Genomic DNA, 20,425 nt, shown 5'->3' with positions numbered 1-20,425 from the left:
TCTCCTGACCGAGGTTACATAGGCAGTCCTGAGAGTCATTTTGCTGTCTGGCAGGGTTTTTTTTCAATGTTTTTCACATAAAATTCCTGCCTTTTCTTGAAGCACAAACTACAGGGAATCTGAATTTCGATGACGTGTTCCTTGAGATGTAGTGTCAGATGGAGAATCCTTCATATTTACACTTCTACTATTTGTCCTAGTTTCCACTACTCGAAAGGTACGCTCATAGACATACAAGTAAACTAAGAAGCTTATACCCAATCGTATATATTAAATGCACACATTTATGTTCAGAATTCACATTATTTTCCATGGGGTCAGCATGAGATTCTCTCTTTTACTGAGTCTCTTGAACCAAATGCTTCAATAATCGAATGATGGTCTACTAAAGGCGACCAGACACATTCACAAGCTGCTTATTCGGCCAAAGAGATTCCTCTTGACCTCCCCTTACTCTGTCCCCAGAAAAAAGTTACAGGTATGAGAAGATTCAATGGGTCCAAAAGTTTCCTCCCAACACAGACCAAAAGAATGGTGGACAAACAATACATACGCATTAGATAGTTGGCCAGATTGGCCGCAGTCTTAGTCTACTCTAACATGGATGGTCACCTTAAGACTCATTCGAACCCCATTCGAGTACCATTGACTGAATGCTCCAACATATGCCACTGTATATGAACACAATAAACGCAAGCCAACAAAGGTCACCCCATCAGGTTAACATTTTGGATACATTTGACATATAAACTGCAAAAATGGCAACGCGAAATATTAATTTCTGCTCTGACAGGGATTCCACCTGGAGCCAGGAGGAGGATATCCTGAGGAAATCCTTATCTTCCTTGGCATTGAGCCGTTTTCAAACAAACAATAATTTGTAGCCGTCCTCCAAGAACATGCTCATAGGATCCATCCATGGTCACTGTTGATTTGTTTCTGTGGACCAAGTTTCAAAGTGGTTCAATGGGAATGTTAACCGATCTTATCAGTATAGGTTTTGGTTTTTTTTTTCTTCCATCACGTGAAGTTTCCAATCCCGAGGAAACCCACACAAGCACAATGAGTATATATAAACTCCATCCACATACTGCACCTAGTCCGAGTCAGTCTTGGTACCCCAGTACTGCAATAGAAGAAGGCCAACCCAACAAACCACCTGTATGGCTACACACTATAATAGACCAAATACAGGATCAGTGAGCAGAATAAGCTGGAAATACTCTTCCATAGTAACTAGTGGATGGAAATTGCGCAGACTCGGCTCACAATCCACTAAGCATACAGAGCAATGTTCATGTGTTGTGCTGGTCTGTTTCCCTCAGGTTAATGAACCCTATAGTTGGATCTGGTTCAATGGCTTTCACAATGCGTTGAAAAACAAAGTCATACACCTTCAACTCCACCATATACAGGATAGCTCAGAAGATGGGCCTTAGTCACTGCTGGACAACTCTACTGGTGGCTTATCGTCTATGGGAGTAAAGGATGGGCCACAAGGAATTCAGCAGGCCTGATCTTTGTCTCCCACATCATGATTTGTTGGGAGACCCCCCAAACACATAAGATAGACAATCAACCCTGCGAAAACCAGTAGCTTTGGCCAACTTTGTTCTAGCCAATGGCCAGTGACATGTCCATGGAGAACCACATTTAGGTCCACTGGTGGTCCTCCTTGCAAGACGCCACTGAACGGACCACCGGATGCCAAGTCCCAGCTGTTATTTTTGAAACTACACTTTAACTAGTGAATGAATGGACGGCAAATGGTTGTAAGTTATAAATTAACAAAACAAGAAGAAAACCTTTTTTAAAGGTGAAGCATTAAAGCGGTCAGCGATAAGACAGGAATCCGAGGCTGACACAATCATCTGACACAACCTCACCTTTAGCTCACATGAAGCCACCACAATGTCACCCGAAGGGTGGATATAGGCTGTATACGCCAAGAGTAAAGAAATCCCATGATAACAGACGCAAAGCTCTGGTTGTTTAACATAAAATGTGACTTGCAGATGAAAGGAGGTTGAAGAAGGACAAGAGAATATGAGGCCTGTTATGGGAGCGGGTTACTTTACCACTGGGGTGGGATGACATTAATATACTGTGATCTGCTTCACCATAATCTCAATAAATCCTCCCGTAATAAGAGAGCTAATAGGGTAGAAATAGAGCCAACATTTACACAGACAGGCTTCCTATATAGGTGACAGCATCTACAGAGAGCAATTACATGTTCAAGGGATTGTGTCATGGCAGACATTGGTGGTACTAAAATGTGTGATTGACGTCTGATCAATGAGATCCTAATTCCAGGTGACCCCATCCGATTGGTAAAAGGAACTGCCAGCAGCGCTATGTAAAGGTCACGCTCACTTGTCTTCTGATGGCTAGGCTTGGCTTTTTCTGGAAATCACATCAGTCCAATGTAGTCAATGACCCGAGCCTGAAACAAAGTGGTACTTGGACCCAAGTAAAAGGAATGGCTTAGGCCTGGTTCACATCTGTGTTTGGTATTCCATTCGGGGAGTCCGCATGAGGACCCCCCTGAACAGAATACCGAACACATTGACAAGCGGTGAACTTATGAAAGCACATGGACCCTTATAGACTATAACGGGGTCCGTGTGGTTTTCGCACAAGTCATGCAGAGAGGAAAGTAGTTCATGAAGTACCTTCCTCTCCGCACGGTAAACATACGGACCCCATTATAGTCTATGAGGTCAGTGTGCTTTCATTGCTCACCGCTTGTCATTGTGTTCAGCATTCCGATCGGAGGGTCCCCATGCGGACTCCCCGAACGCAGATGTGAACCAGGCCTTAGTGTAGATTAGAAATTGTCTGTTATAAAGAAATCTCTGTCTATTTAGTACATAACTGTGTTCCCTATAATAACACCGGCCTACGGCACCTTTTTGGATAACTCTGTATTGTGTTGTCCCTCTGTTATTGCTCCTGGAAATGGAAAAATACCAGTTGGGGGGAGTCTCCATATGTGGTTATGGAGCCAGAGTTGGAACCAATTTTGGCTGGAGTCGGAAGTAAAGCTACCAACTTTAGACTAAAATTATTATTTTTAATTATACAATGATTAATATTGTATATTTAGATGGATAGCTTGTTTACTTTCATAGGAATTCAGCCAATCTAACTCAGTTAGAGGATGTTTACTGATTTTGACTGACCATGACTGTCAGCCATCTATGAAGGAGTCGGAGTAGGTGCAAGAGTCAGAGTCAGGCTGTGGAAAAATAGTAGAGCAAAGTCAGGGATATAAATTCCATTTACAGACTTGCCATAAAAAAGCAGAAATTGACTTCCCGACCAGAATGAATGTAATAGGATTATGCAGCTTTATTCGCATATTACTCCAACTCAGAAATCTAAAAACCGCAATCATAAGTATAATCTGGGAATGACACTGCATACAATGACCCGGCCCTTTAACCTCCCATGTTCTACATCCTCTATTACAGGGGTAAGCAACCTTCACCACTCCAGCTGTTGTAAAACTACAACTCCCAGCATGCATACTCGCTCTGCTGTTCTTGGAACTCCAATGGAAGTGAAAGGAGGATGATGGGAGTTGTAGTTTCACAGCAGCTGGAGTGCCGAAGGTTGCTGACCCCTACTCTATTATAAGGCGTGCGCATAAACGTGTGCGTTGTCAAGGTGCTAGCCGTGTTTTTTTTTTTACAGATACCAAAGGTTTTTTTACGGATATTTACGGTGTAAATTTAAAGCTGGTCTACATGACACCTTTGGCTGCACTGCAAAAAAGTTGCAAAGAAAAAAGTTGCATGATCTGTCGCTTTCGTCATATGACTATTGTATGGTACCACATGGCTGAGAGTCACAAAAAAATTGCTGACCCCGCCTACAGAGTGGGCTACAATTACGAAAATCTAGGCTTGCAAAAACCTGTTCCAAATAGTCCAACAGGTTTATAGTTTCAGCTGTTGCATCACAGTTACACTATATTGTTGTAGTAACTAAACAAAATCACAAGTGAAGTTATTATTCCATTAATATCTGACCAACAAGACCCCAATGTGGCCCTAATCTAAAGGGAGTTTCCCTCAATCTATGTAGGAGTCCTGTGCATGTAATAGGGAATATGTAAACAAACAATGGCGCCCCCTACAGTAACAGGATCTTCCACATGTACCAAAGTCAATAGCACAACTCTCAGTACATGGATGATCACAGTAAACAACAGTGCTGTAGACTCCTGGAGACTTCAACAATCACATGCTCACGGATACAAGATTATCCCACAATCTGGTCCCAAAATCTAGTGATGGGGGCCAACTAGACAATCCCTTAAAACAATGTAGATGTTCAACTTTCCCATCACGAACCTAGAGATGCTTTCAATACAAATGTTGTGCCCTTGTCCTTTAGCAACCCTATAATTGCCCTAGGTAATAGATATCAATAGCCACATTGTACCTTCAAAGAGTTAAATGAGCAAATCACAAACCCAAAACTTTTGGTTTGCGCACAAACCACGGACAGAAGGTGTGGTAGATGTCACCAAGTAGACTATACCGAAACCTCGCTACCCACACCCTTCATACAACCCATCCATTGCTGGCTTAAACATTAACAAACAGCAGCGGAGTACTCCACAACACAATGAGGCCGACAACCAAGGAATCAAAACGTCAAGATTTTACCTTCAAGGGTGTCGGTCGTTGTTACATTAAAGGAGATAGAACAAAAATTGGGAGGAGTGCCAAATGTGGCTTCTGGATTCTTTGTCATGCCCAGAGCAAGCGGGTCATACACAATGCCCCACAGTTTGTAATGTTGAATACGTCCATGAAACGTATCCCAAACCTGTCCAGTAGCGATGACAAAGGCATTGGGGGGGGTCTGACATTGTTAATATATAAAATAATTGGTAAGGGATGACAAAGGTGGTTCTGGTTCTTACGCTATCCCCAGAGCAAGCGGGTCATAATGATAATGTCTATAAATTCTAATGTAATGATAATTCCCATTGGCGAATTGGTGATGCAACTGGTATACAGAATATATATAATCATCAGACATTATAACACATCCCTAAATACTCCGCCATGTAACCAGGCCTTATCCCGAATATATTTACCACCATTCAAGGCCAGTCCCAGCACAACCACTAGTGTGTACACAAGCTATACGCGTGTGTGTTCTAGGCGGTTACAGCTACTGGTGCTAATGGCACATTTGGGATGTATTAATCCTCGGCCGGCTATACAGACACATCTCACAAGTTTTTACAAACACCAGGAACATGAAACACAAATGTGCGCTCCAGATCCAGGGGTAGCCAGACAAAGAGATCCTTACTGAAAGTTTCCTATATTAATTCAAGCCCATGGAAGAAGATATTGCACAATATATGTAACAATAGAGCAAGGAAAGCGGTAACTTTGTAGACTACAGGAGCCATAGAGTCCGTGCAGGAACCTTTCCCCTTGTTTTAATGATCTGGTAATAAAACCGGTCATGGACCAACTAAAAATTGGATAAAAAGTTGACCTGGCTCCTTGGGTTTGCAATATACGACACATGATATGGGGATTTGAAATACTATAGATTGAAATTTTTAATTTTTTGTTTGTTTGTTTGTTTTTTTGCACACTTTTACTTTCCTCTCACCCATATATCCTGCTACTATTGCACCTATCATGAGCTTGTCACCTACACAATAAATATTGCAAATTACTTACAATTCCATACTAATATTTAGGAAGAATAAATACACTAAGTATCAATATCATGGCTCATTCCTAGTGTCCTGGACTACACCACCCTTCAACATGCAGTGGTTTGCTCCAGGCTACTTACTCAGCACAACTTGGTATTCTAATTTTTGGGGAAACCACATGACTGTTCACTTTAGCAAGTGATGCATTGCACCTATAGGTATCTGCATAAGTAAGGACTCCATGCAGACTCACCCAGGATCAATGCCAGATGTAAGAGCAGCTTTGTACAATGTCCAGCCATGAACACAGTCACCCCTGCAAGTGATACAAAGAAGCAGTGACTTACAGAAGTGTGTCCTCCCTTTGCAGCCAGTCCCAGGTGTCCAGCTCCAGCCTGCACCCTGTATCCAACCTTCACCTCCTCTCCCTCCAGCCTGCTCAGTGCACAGAGCCCAGCACTGCTCCAGCCAGACTGCCAGCACTCACAGCCCCGCCCCCTGCTCTCAGCACTCACAGCCCCGCCCCCTGCTCTCAGCACTGGCCGCTGCCTCCCTCAACCCTGCGCTCTGATTGGCCGCTCCGTCCGTCAATCAGTGTGTCTGCGGCCGGTGATTGGTCGCCCCCTGCCGCCGTCTTAGGGTGGAGGCTCCGAGCGGAGAATTTCTTGTATTGTTTGGGAGACGTTTGTAGTAAGTTGTGGGTAATGCTGTCTCCTGTGCTGGGGTGTCAGGTGTACCCCTGGGTTACCTCACAGCATTCTGCAGCAATATGGCGGCTCCCTGTAGTAGTCACCCACCAGATGTATGTGCTCTGAGGGTAGACACGTCACCAAGTAGCAATGGCGTCATTGTAGCTCTCCTGTGATGTCACTCATTTCTAACCAGGATACAATGCCACCATATAAACCCTTTATGGAGCTGGAAACAACAAAAGCATTTTGGCTACGTTTTGGCTCAAAGATCATCTTTGTTTATGGAGGCGTAGTGTGACCCCTGACCGTGACCTCCAGTCTCCAAAACATCGAGCAATGTTTGAGTAGAAGTCACAGTCGTCGCACCCTAGAGGCATACCTCCCAACTTTTGAAGAGCAGAAAGAGGGACAAAATATGCCGCTGCAAATTTAGTTCCCCCCACTTTTATGTTGATGCCACCCATTCTCATTCATTTTTCATGTGTCCACACACAGTATAATCCTCCTACAGTCACCCGTACATTATATGTCCCCCTCCATCACTCCTCAGTTTCATATAACCCCTTCATCTGCCCCCAGTTTCATGTCCCCCCTCCATCTCTGTCCCCAGATTTTTGTCCCCCATCTCTGCCCCAGATTCATGTCCCCCCTCCATCTCTGACCCCAGTTTCATGTCCCCCTCCATCTCTGTCCCCAGTTCCATCTTCCCCCCTCCATCTCTGACTTCAGTTTCATGTCCCCCCTCCATCTCTGACCCCAGTTTCATGTCCCCCTCCATCTCTGTCCCCAGTTCCATCTTCCCCCCTCCATCTCTGACCCCAGATTCATGTCCCCCCTCCATCTCTGACTCCAGTTTCATGTCCCCTCATCTCTGTCCCCAGTTTTATGTCACCCTTCCATCTGCCCCCAGTTTCATGTCCCCCATCTCTGCCCCCAGTTTCATGCCCCCCCTCCATCTCTGTCCTCAGCTTCATGTCCCTCACTCCATCTCTGCCCATAGTTTCATGTCCCCCCATCTCTGCCCACAGCTTCATGTCCCCTCCATCTCTGCCCCAAGTTTCATGTCCCCCATCTCTGCCCCCAGTTTCATGTCCCCCATCTCTGCCCCCAGTTTCATGTCCCCCATCTCTGCCCACAGCTTCATGTCCCCCTATCTCTGCCCCAAGTTTCATGTCCCCCATCTCTGCCCCAAGTTTCATGTCCCCCATCTCTGCCCCCAGTTTCATGTCCCCCATCTCTGCCCACAGCTTCATGTCCCCCCATCTCTGCCCCCAGTTTCATGTCCCCCATCTCTGCCCCCAGTTTCATGTCCCCCATCTCTGCCCACAGCTTCATGTCCCCCATCTCTGCCCACAGCTTCATGTCCCCCTATCTCTGCCCACAGCTTCATGTCCCCCATCTCTGCCCACAGCTTCATGTCCCCCTATCTCTGCCCACAGTTTCATGTCCCCCTATCTCTGCACCGAGTTTTATGTCCCCCCTCCATCTCTGCCCACAGTTTCATGTCCCCCCATCTCTGCCCACAGCTTCATGTCCCCCCATCTCTGCCCACAGTTTCATGTCCCCCTCCATCTCTGCCCACAGTTTCATGTCCCCCCATCTCTGCCCACAGTTTCATGTCCCCCCATCTCTGCCCACAGCTTCATGTCCCCCCATCTCTGCCCACAGTTTCATGTCCCCCTCCATCTCTGCCCACAGTTTCATGTCCCCCCATCTCTGCCCACAGTTTCATGTCCCCCCATCTCTGTCCCCAGCTTCATGCCCCCCCATCGCTTCCCCCAGTTTCATGCCGTTCTCCCCCCGTTCATCTGCCCCAGTGTTATGCCGTTCCCCCCCCCCCCTTCATCTGCCCTCAGTTCTATGGGCCCCCTACATTATGTTCCCCTCAGTTTGTAACACACAAAAAAAAAATACTTATACCACCTTCCAACGCTCCCCCGACGCTCTCTCCGCAGTCTCACTCGCTCACATAGTTGTAGGCGCATGTGACGTCATCACATCGCCCCTACACATGCCAGAGCGCAGCGTTAAAGCAGGAGCTGAGCTGCGACAGCTCCTGCTTTTATTGTCTGGAGGACACCGATGAGTTGAAACTGGGACATACCTCCTGCCTACCGGGACCGCGGGACAGGACACTGAATCCGTGAATGTCCTGCGGAATTCGGGACGGTTGGGAGGTATGCCTTATTGATGTGTGTAGTGAGCAGGTGGAGTCACCATCAGTCACTTTTCTCCGGATTTCTTCTTTATCTCCTTGATTTCAGATCACATTGAGGAAATATACTCATTTATTGACTATCACATGGACATCCCATAGTAATAAAGCCATGGACACAAAGATATAAGGGGGAAATTAACATTTTATTTTTAGCTAATAGTGGGGCAGACAGGGAATTTACCTAATGTACCCGGTTATTGTATCATTCTATATTAATATAAATCTGCTCTAATACTATATTTATACATCTGTTTCTAATATATAGACTTTATTTTATTACTTTAAACCTATTGTTTTGCAATGTATTAATATTATATTAGAAGTATATAGCATTTCTATATATGTAAGTACATGGCTAATGTCACTATACTAAATTACTATATTTATGTGTACAGTATGAAATGTGCCAAACTAAACCTATTTTTTAATGTATCTATATTATTTACGTGTGTCCTTAGTCAGTATCTAACCTATCTGATTTAGATTTTTTAATATTGTTTTTTATTTTTTTTCTATTTTATATATATGTACTACAATATTGTGTTTGTGTCTACAATATAAGTTGTGTCAAACTAAACCTATCTATAGACTGTGTTGATCCAGAGGAAGGCGAAAACCCCCCTTGAGGAAAGAGCCAATTGTCCTCAGGTAAGGGGGGAAATTCCTTCCTGACCCCAAATATGGCGATCAGAGCAAGTCCCAGGATCAAAAGCCAGTCTGGTGTGGATAAAAGTGTATCATTAGTATATAAGCTTTACATTATATGAAACTAAAACTAATTTTTCTTTTTTTTTCTATTTTTATATTCTATTATATGAATTATTACTTATTACCTTAGGATTTATTACACTAAACCTATTTAAGGCTGAGTTGATCAAGAGGAAGGCGAAAACCTTTCTGAGGAGTGAGCCAATTGTCCTCAAGGGGAAAAATTCCTTCCTGACCCCAAATATGGCGATCGGATCATGTCCCAGGATCAAAGCCGACATCTAATATCTAACATCTATCTATCCATCTGCCTACTCGTATCAGTGAGTATCTATACTTATCTATATGTCTATAAGTCTATGTGACTATACTTGTATCTATATGTCTATACTTATAGCTAGGTGTGTAATCTATGTGTAATGTATGGGTGCAGTGTATAACTTACCTGGCCTGAGATGTACATATGCACAGGCCAATCCTGGGGTCGCAGGCAGTCTTCAGGAGGTAGTGATGTCCGATGCCAGCCAGATATTAGAGGATGCAGTCGAGGTCCAGGACAACAGCTTGATGGTAGATCTGCAGCATTGAGATGGTTGGAGAGGATGTTTCTGGCAGCCGAGGTCTCTTCCAGCCGCAGAGGTATGGGTCCGGAGGCACAGCGTTCTGGGCCTTAGGCACGGATGATCCGGGTCCAGCTTGGTGACACGTATGAGAAACTGGACGCAGCGTGAAGTGTCTGTTCTTCCGGCCACAGAAGGTCTTGGTTCTTCAGAACTGCCTTGGGTGATATAAATGGCGGCTGTGCTCTCCTCATCTCCAGTTCCTCCCAGCAGATGATGGTAAAGAAGGGATGGTCTCTGATGTTTCCTTTCACACCCAGCCTCTTCTTAGGATTTCTCTGCAGCAGTCCTGAGAGCAGGTCTTGTACATTGGTGTTGATGGATAATTTCACCGTGGTAAATGGGAAGCATCCTGATGACATTCTGGATACAATAATCCCCAGGCTCCACCAGTCCACTGCTGCGTCATAATCCTCTCCTAGAAGGATCTCTGGGGCCAGATAGCGTAATGTGCCCACCGCTCCACGATGTAATAATTGTTTATGGGTGTCCACAGTGGGACATAATACTGTGTGCAGGGGACACTAAGGGACATTATACTGTGTGCAGGGGACACTATGGGGGATAATACTATATATAGGGGCCACTATGGGGCATAATACTGTGTACAGGGGCCACTATGGGTTATAATACTGTGTACTGGGGCTACTATGGGACATAATACTGTGTGCAGGGGCCACTATGGGTTATAATAATGTGTGTAGGGACCACTATAGGGCATAATAGTGTGCACAGGAATGCGGTGGGGGGGAGCGTGGCGTTGGTGGGGAAAGGGTGGCCCATGCCAAAAGTTTGCCTCAGGGCCCTGCCATTCCCAGTTACGCCACTGATGTCGCTGGTTCCTTTGTTAGAAGACGCAGGTAACATGACGATCTTGAGGGAGCTGGATGGACAGCGGAGAGGTGAATAACAATCTAGCTAGTTTTTGAAATGTTTATGTCCAGATTTCGGGCCATCGTGGTCTTCAGTTGTCACACGTTAAGCATACCTCCCAACATTTGAAGAACTGAAAGAGGGACAAAATGTGCAGCGCGCTTAGCACGCCGCAGAAAATTTAGCCCCGCCCACTTTTGTGTTGACTCCGCCCACTCGTTAATTTTTCATGTGCCCGCACACAGTATAATCCTCCTACAGGCACCCGTAAATTATATGTCCCCCCTCTATCTCTCCCCCAGTTTCATATACACCCTTCATCTGCCCCCAGTTTCACGTCCCCCTTCCATCTCTGCCCCCAGATTCATGTCCCTACATCTCTGCCCCCAGTGTCATGCCGTCCTCTCCATCTCTGCCCCCAGTTTCACGTTCCACCTCCACATTAAACTTACCTTCTCCTCCGCTCCCTCGCTGCTCTCTGCGTGCCTCTCTCGCTGACACATATGCGGCTGAAGCAAGGAGCTGACCTGTGAAGCTCCTCGCTTCAGCCGCATATGTGTCAGCGAGACCGGCGGCGAAGTGAGGAGCTGACACAGGTCAGCTCCTCGCTTCAGCCGCATATGTGTCAGGGAGAGAGGCGCCCAGCGGCGAAGCGAGGAGCTGATCTGTGTCAGCTCCTTCCTTCAGCCGCATATGTGTTCAACTCAGATCTGCGTCCTCTGGACGCAGATCTGAGTTGAAATCGGGACATACCTCCCTCCAACCGGGACCGCGGGACATGTCACCCAAATCGTGACTATCCCGTGAAAATCGGGACGGTTGGGAGGTATGCTAGAGGTCAGACTACAACGCAATTCACTAACATTGCACAAGGAGTCTCTGGGAAATGGCGATCTCCATGGCAGTCGTAGCCAAAGTCGCCACCCATTAGGAAATCAGTATAGGAAATGACGCTGAATTTGGTTTGGAATCCGCATCAGATTCAGCACTGAAAAAAAGCATCCCATTGACATCAATGGACCCTTAGGAGACACCAGGCTGCTCTCCCATAGGGGGCAAGGGCGGTGCAAAACATTGTTCTCTTAATGTACTTAAAGGGATTGTGCCGGACTTCAAAAACATGGCTGATTTCTTCTACTCTGGAAGTCCATTGGTCACTTGGCCATGCAGCAGCTCAGTCTCATCCATTTTAATGGGACAGAGATGTGGTATTGCCTTGTGACAAACGTACATGAGGTCACTTCCTGAGAAGACGAAAGCAGCCAAGTTTTTTTTCATTCTACACAACCCGTTTAAAGGCTGAAGGACACCGAGGCTCTATTAAGCATTTCTTATTGATCCTTATAAGGGATATTTTCTTTTCCACACAGAGATTACGTTTCCTATGTCACAAAGGAAAATAATACAATAGTCAGGAAATGAGTCAAGAAAAGCAGAATTCATGTCTTGTTATAAATGTCTCTTATGTTCTGACGTGCTATTACTATTATAGTCACTTATTTATAGATGGAGAGAAGCCGAGCAGGGAAATTGACTTACTCCATCTAATTGAAGGCACATTACAGCGTACATACATAGAGAAAATGGTCTGCTAAATGCAAATGCTTTTATTGGATTAGCATGTGGGGAACATGGCAGAGAGATCCCTGGAAAGCATCAGGACCAGTAATATGTGAGATTACCATAGGGACACCAATAACAGTGCAAAGTACGAGCCCCATTAGGAGAAATGTGATGGATGAGGAGTGGATTAACCATCCGTGCAGGGCTATATATACTGACCATTAGGGAAATGTCTGAGGACCTATGGCCAGGAGCTACTTATGGGACCCCAGAGTAGGATGAGATAAAGATGTTCAGAGACGTTGTGTTAAAGGGGTATTCCAACCAAAATCATATAGAATCTAAATATTACATATCTGGGATCTAAACTCAGCTCAGGGGGTGGAGGTTTCAGCAGTCGGACCCTCAGCAATCCAAAATGTATTACTTATTCAGTGCAATGGTTGTCCAGTGACTTATAAGTTTGTCCCTGGCCATAAAATGCAGGCTACCTGGACAGCACGCTTCCTACCGCAGGCAGCAGCCCATACAGATTGCAGTGCATGCGGCGCATTCATCATCACTACATCTAGAACATTGACAGTATGGGCTGAAGTGTACGGCGATGGTTGTTTCACATGTACTGTTCATTCCAGGCCTGGAGAAGTGAAGGTTGATACCAGTGATAGGAAGCCATCGTCAATCACAATAATGGGGCTTTAAGCAGGGCTTCCAAGTAAGACATGGAGCACTTGCCAGGATTGGGGTTGCCTTAGTGCACCTCTAACCAAATTGGCATGTAAGATTAAAGTGGACCTCTTACCAACTCCAACTCTTTGCATGCTTCAGTAGGTGGCACACTACCGATTCCACCACAATTGGAATTTTTTCTCTAGCCCCTACTGTTCCCGGAAATCAATGCTTTTAGTTTTAGCACCCAATTTGCTCATTAGGCACTGTACTATCTGGTGGGCGGTCCTGGGCTGGAGCAGACAGATAGTCAAGGACCGCCCACCTGTCAACAGAAAACATAACTTAACATAAAAGTAACACAAATGATCACTCAGGAACACTGGAGGCTACAGCAACAATTGCAACTGTAGAACACTGCCTACTGATGGATGCAAAGAGTTGGAGTCCAGAAAATGCAGCATTTTTAACCCTGTCCCAACATCCACCATAATAATACAGTTTATGTCAGATATTTAAATAATGATCTTTTTTCCCCACAATTTTGCCTTGGATCACCAGCCCCAGAACAAGATCTGGGGCCAGCGATCCCGTGCCATGACAGGAGCCAGGAGCTTATTAAAGACTCCCAGGCTTATCTGGCGTTCATTTGTATTACAGGCTGCTCTATGCCATCATTCTGTAATGCATTGCATTATTGATCAAACCCCTGAGGATCAAGACCCTTTAGGGGTATAAAATGTACAGTAAGAAAAAAAATTTAAAGGGATCCTATCATTGGATACTCTTTTTTTCGCACTAACACGTAGGAATAACCTTCAGAAAGGCTATTCTTCTCCTACCTTTAGATGTCTTCTCCACGCCGCCATTTGGTAGAAATCCGGGTTTTCTTCAGTATGCAAATGAATTATCTTGCAGCACAGGGGGCGGTCCCCAGCGCTCAAACAGCACTGGGGGTGTCCCCAATGCTGCGAGAGAACTCTCCAGCAACGCCTCCATCTTCTTCTGGAACGCCCTCTCCTTGTGTCTTCTTCCATCTTCTTCCATCCTGGGTTTCAATCTCCTAAGCATGCGCAGTCGGCTCTGCCATCGGGCCTCGGGCAGAGCCGACTGTGCATGCCCCCACGGCTACAAGAAAATGGCCGCTCACACAGTAAGCTGGTGTAAGCCACCATTTTCTTGTGGCTGTGTGCATGTGCAGGCGGGAGTCAAAAACAACAATTGAACAAAAATAATATGTCTTGACAGAAGGGGTTAAAATCATATGCGAAACAGCATGTTTTTTCCCATAGACTTATATAGAGGTAGGTAAAAAATGCAAAACGTAGCAGGAAAACATGTTTCTGTTGCATTTTTAGTGTTGCATTTTCACTGCAGTTTTTTGTACTTGCAGTTCACTATCTGTGATCTTAGCCTAATGTTGATTTTTTTCTGTGAGAATTACAGAAGTATGTGACCCCTACCAAGCACTGGAAGAGATTTAATAGGAATAAATTGTAACACGCTACAATGGCTGACAGCTGGATAGGGGGCATATACTTTTCCGTATCACTGCATGTCTAGTTTTACCCAAGACCAAACTATAAGGTTATAGCCTCTAATTAAGTCGCGCTCATTGACAGTCCGTCAAGTTACAGCCTTGCCATCCAGGATAACACAGCTCATCGAGAATGATGTCAGTGGCTGCAGCAGAAAAGCAACATAAAACCAAATTCACACAAATACTGTACATTAAAAACCTATTGCAAAGTGTCCCTTTATTTGATAACATGATGCTCTCCCCGGTTTAGTAATATACCCCTAGGTCAAACATCTGAGTCTCAAACCTGCCCCGCTATATCCGTAAGCACCTCATATGGATGCATTCTGACGCACGGCTGAGGATTTATTTGGGATATTGATTTATGTCACGGCCATATTTTATTATTCCAGGAAACGTCAGTGACCGCAGCTGGTATTTTATCTGGATTGCCGACTTCCAGGATGTACCCAGGAGGGGAGCTGGTCAATAAAGATCATGCATCATCCAGGCAAGGACGGATCTTCATTTGGAAATAGGTTACATTAGCGCTATGTAAATGCAGTGTTTGGTTATGTGTTTATGTGACTATTTGTCTTCTTATCCTGCTATTTGTTACCATGATACCATGTATATAGTCTGTTACATATGTGGATACATATATATGATTGTGTGCTGTATAGTCCTAGTATTGGAACCTTAGACAATACTGTCATGGAATCAATAGTGGATTGCTTAAAGGGACAGGACAACTCACGGTCAAATACCTTATTAAGGGGATCGAAGAGGATGACCTTTCATTTAGGACGATCATCTATTAACCGGAGTAGAGAGAAGATAAATAGGGGGATTCCATCTTGTATTTCATCTTACTGATGTGTAAGGCATGAAAAAGTTGTATGTTTTCTGGCAAGAAAATCTTGTGCAAAAAATGACGGCTGTTATTCTCTTTTATGTCCTGAAAGATTTATACACCTCATATACACATATATATACACCTCATATGCACCTCATATACGCGGCACATCTTCCACCAGTGAAGGTGCGATCAATGCCAGTCTTCCTAAATCTCCCCCAATGTATCTAGATTTGATAGAAAACCAAGCATTGATCTTTAGGTGGCTTTGTTCCTAAAGGCGGTGCTAGAGGGAGTTTTCCTTTTTTCCATCTAGTAAATATTCCTTTCCCAGAATTTCTAGTAGAGCATGCATGGTCTTACAAAGTCAGTCTTCCTAAGAAGACAAAGCACCCATATCAATGGCCTCTCACTCAGCCAAACCAACCTGCTTCGTACTGGTGATGTGTAAAAACCCCCAAACAGCTGACTATAGATGGGTCCCTGTATCTTTTGGAAAAGATGCTTTGGTTTGGCTTTAATTCCAGTCATTGGGGTGGAGTCAGTCTTAATAAAGGCACCGGCTGGCATAAGGAATGAGTGATTTATGAAGAGACTCCAGCCGCTGCCTAAATCAGGTGCACATCCCAGTGTTAGAATAGAGCCCTACACCAGTATTATAATATATATGTAAGGGAATTGCTAGAAGAGCAATTCCCCAGTAGCTGCTGGAGAACCCTGGAGGAGCGGCACAATAAGGCAGAGAGCCCTAAACGGAACCCCCCACCTGTCCCTGCCTACTTGCCTGAACTGTCCTAGGTGACAGGTGACAACTGGGCAGCAAAACCCTTCCTAGATATAGATGTTGACACAGAATGCGGACAAAACAAACAACACAAAAGGGAGGTCAGCTAGCCAAGGGTTTGGAAACAGTTGAGCAACACAGTACAGAGTCAGAATCCAAGAGAATAGTCAAAGGTAAAACCAGAGGTCAGGTATATGAATACAGGTAACAAACAGCAAGAAAAAATAGCCAGCATGCACAAGGCAATAGCAAGACCCAATGTGAATGTGAGCAAACAATAAATAGGAAGGAAGAACCCGCCACAGACCTGATAGGAAGCTAGGCTGTCAATCATACAGGCAAGCATAACATTAACTATTAGTGGGGTAGAGGGAAACCAAGGTGGAGGAGATGGGTGTGATGGAAAATCAATTATAGAGGTGAGGGAATAGGACAGTGTTCAGACAGAACAATAAGAACCTTAAGCAAGGAATCAGAACTGAACACGCCTCCTGTGCCGCAGTGTGTGAACAGAAGGTGCACATGTTCGAATAGGTGCAAATGTAACAATATGGTATTATAACTGGAAAGTCATGTAGTCATGTAGTTATCCCTGCACAGTTTGGCAAGCAAGGCACAGAACGGGGGCTGTGCAGCTTGTCAGGCTCAAGGAAGGGCCCGAGTGTGTGCCACAATATCATTCCGCTACACCAGAAAACTGACATGGAGGGATTGATACACTTCCCCCAATGTCTCTAGGTTGCATAGCAAAACAGGCATAAATCTATAGGGAACTACCGTTGTAAACTTGGGTTTTCATAAATTAACTGGTAACCAACAAAATGAATGGAGGGATTTGGGTAATAGAAGTCTATAAAGGCATTGGTGGCTGTCTGGATCTCACACATCTCAGAGAGGGTTAATCTGTAATATGTAATCTTTTACGTAGGTCATTTGAAGAGTCATTATTGTCTTATACTTCTTCCCTTTTCCATTGGGAAGTGACTGATATTTCTGTAAATCCAGCCCTAAATCCAGCCCTCTTCTAACAGGTGAGTATTTATTATCGTGAGGTGTTCTGCTTTTTAAGCACAATACTAGTGTCTAGGAGTCTGAGATAAAAAAGAGAAGACAAGTTAGAGAACTGGCCACAACCACCACTCTCTTCTCTGGTCTCTGCTCCAGCTCTCCCGAAGCTGTCCCGACCTCTGTCCTTCTGCTGGTGTAGGCTTATGTAGGGCTCACACACCATGAATGTGATCCCATGGGTATTTAAGATCCCTATGTGAAACTGCCTGAGCAAAAAGGTTCCTAGCTTGCTAGTCCCTGTGAAGGTGTATGTGCTAACTGTATACTCTGACTTCACGTTTGACCACTCCTTGCTTATCTGACTTTGTACCTTCCTCTAAAGAGCTGAAGGCCAATCCTTCAATTTAGGAACCTTATTAAGGCTAAGTTCATATCTGCGCTGGAGTCGACTCAACCGGATCCGTAATTGCAGATCACAGATTGCGGATCAGTCTGTAGGGACAATAAAAAGCACTATGGTCGTGTGCAGGAGGTCTTATGCTGATATCACTGATAGCCAATCGATATTTTGATGTACTATGTAATCGCATGTGATGCAATGGAAAGTCAGAGCTTTGGTTGTGTCTAGGTGTTGTATCATAGGGGAATTATGTTGGCATGGCACGTCTCTTGGTGTAACCTGAGGAAGAAGCCGAGAGCCTCGAAAGCTTGCAATCTCATCATTATTAGTTAGCCATTAAAAAAACGTATCAACTACTGAAGATTCTCAAGTTTTTTGTTTTTTATATTTCATACCCACTGACAAACACAGTACAAAAACATACTTTTTCCTTAGGCCTATATGTGGCCTCCTCCAGATATAAGTATACACCAAGAATAATAGTTGAAGGCCCAGGGGAAGTGACAAAAATAAAAATACATTCATACTCACCTTCCATTACCTTATTTGGACCTCCTCCTATTGTCCAACACTCTCTCTCCACCTCCTCAGTGACATCATACAACCAGGATCACCGCTAAGGCTTGTGATTGGGCCTCAGCGGTGAAATGGGCGTAGTGAGCACATGACCATGTGACTGCTGGTGGCCCAATCACAGGCCTCCATAGTGATCCCAGGCACATGACATGACTAGGAGAGCACCAGATGCTAAGAGGAGGCGCAAAAGAGGTAAGAAGATGAGTATGAATGTTTTTTTGGTTTTTTTGCCCTCTTCTCTGGGCCTCCACCTATAATATTCTGACATCTGGACAGACCCCAGAGTATCACAACCATGGTGAATCTCCTTTTGTTCAGTTTGTAAAATCCAAACAATTTGGAAAATTCAGGTCAAACCCGGCTCGGTACGAGACGTTGCGCCTATCTCTTAATTCTATCAAAGTATATGTGTCCATATCTGTAATATTATATGATAGTATAACTAGAGATGAGCGAACAGTGTTCTATCGAACACATGTTCGATCGGATATCAGGGTGTTCGCCATGTTCGAATCGAATCGAACACCGCGTGGTAAAGTGCGCCAAAATTCGATTCCCCTCCCACCTTCCCTGGCGCCTTTTTTGCACCAATAACAGCGCAGGGGAGGTGGGACAGGAACTACGACACCGGGGGCATTGAAAAAAATTGGAAAAAGTCATTGGCTGCCGAAATCAGGTGACCTCCATTTTAGACGAATAGTGGATTTCAAATCCGGGTCATATGAGAATGTGAACTTTGTGACTAAGAGACAGGGATAGCTGTACAGGCAGGGATAGCTAGGGATAACCTTTATTTAGGGGGGAATGTTATTAAAAATAACTTTTTGGGGCTCTATCGGGTGTGTAATTGTGATTTTTGTGAGATAAACTTTTTCCCATAGGGATGCATTGGCCAGCGCTGATTGGCCGAATTCCGTACTCTGGCCAATCAGCGCTGGCCAATGCATTCTATTAGCTTGATGAAGCAGAGTGTGCACAAGGGTTCAAGCGCACCCTCGGCTCTGATGTAGCAGAGCCGAGGCTGCACAAGGGTTCAAGCGCACCCTCGGCTCTGATGTAGGAGAGCCGAGGGTGCACTTGAACCCTTGTGCACCCTCAGCTCTGCTACATCAGAGCCGAGGGTGCGCTTGAACCCTTGTGCACACTCTGCTTCATCAAGCTAATAGAATGCATTGGCCAGCGCTGATTGGCCAATGTATTCTATTAGCCTGATGAAGTAGAGCTGAATGTGTGTGCTAAGCACACTCATTCAGCACTGCTTCATCACGCCAATACAATGCATTAGCCAGTGCTGATTGGCCAGAGTACGGAACTCGACCAATCAGCGCTGGCTCTGCTGGAGGAGGCGGAGTCTAAGATCGCTCCACACCAGTCTCCATTCAGGTCCGACCTTAGACTCCGCCTCCTCCGGCAGAGCCAGCGCTGATTGGCCGAAGGCTGGCCAATGCATTCCTATGCGAATGCAGAGACTTAGCAGTGCTGAGTCAGTTTTGCTCAACTACACATCTGATGCACACTCGGCACTGCTACATCAGATGTAGCAATCTGATGTAGCAGAGCCGAGGGTGCACTAGAACCCCTGTGCAAACTCAGTTCACGCTAATAGAATGCATTGGCCAGCGCTGATTGGCCAATGCATTCTATTAGCCCGATGAAGTAGAGCTGAATGTGTGTGCTAAGCACACACATTCAGCACTGCTTCATCACGCCAATACAATGCATTAGCCAGTGCTGATTGGCCAGAGTACGGAATTCGGCCAATCAGCGCTGGCTCTGCTGGAGGAGGCGGAGTCTAAGGTCGGACCTGAATGGAGACTGGTGTGGAGCGATCTTAGACTCCGCCTCCTCCAGCAGAGCCAGCGCTGATTGGCCGAATTCCGTACTCTGGCCAATCAGCACTGGCTAATGCATTGTATTGGCGTGATGAAGCAGTGCTGAATGTGTGTGCTTAGCACACACATTCAGCTCTGCTTCATCGGGCTAATAGAATGCATTGGCCAGCGCTGATTGGCCGAATTCCGTACTCTGGCCAATCAGCACTGGCTAATGCATTGTATTGGCGTGATGAAGCAGTGCTGAATGTGTGTGCTTAGCACACACATTCAGCTCTACTTCATCGGGCTAATAGAATCGGCTTTACGCCGATCGGCTTTACGCGCGATCCCATTGAAGTGAATGGGAAGTGTTTAGAAGGGCTCGCGTGTACGGCTCGCAATGAGCTGAGCGCTTACGCCGTGTGAA

At 45.3% G+C, this 20,425-nt stretch overlaps 1 protein-coding gene across 2 annotated transcripts in view; it reads right to left on the bottom strand.

Moving 5' to 3' along the window:
• Positions 1–6,180, bottom strand: part of PLS3 (plastin 3) — a 49,876-nt gene extending 43,696 nt beyond the window's left edge. For both annotated transcript variants that reach the window (XM_075260537.1, XM_075260539.1), the window contains exon 1: positions 6,046–6,180. The gene's annotated coding sequence lies outside the window, so the exon portion shown is untranslated. The remainder of the gene's footprint in view (positions 1–6,045) is intronic.
• Between the last annotated feature and the right edge of the window lie 14,245 nt (positions 6,181–20,425).

Source organism: Leptodactylus fuscus, chromosome 11 (genome assembly GCF_031893055.1).
Source record: "Leptodactylus fuscus isolate aLepFus1 chromosome 11, aLepFus1.hap2, whole genome shotgun sequence".
In the NCBI taxonomy this organism is placed as follows: Eukaryota; Metazoa; Chordata; class Amphibia; order Anura; family Leptodactylidae; genus Leptodactylus; species Leptodactylus fuscus.
This window is presented reverse-complemented; position numbering and strand designations above follow the sequence as displayed.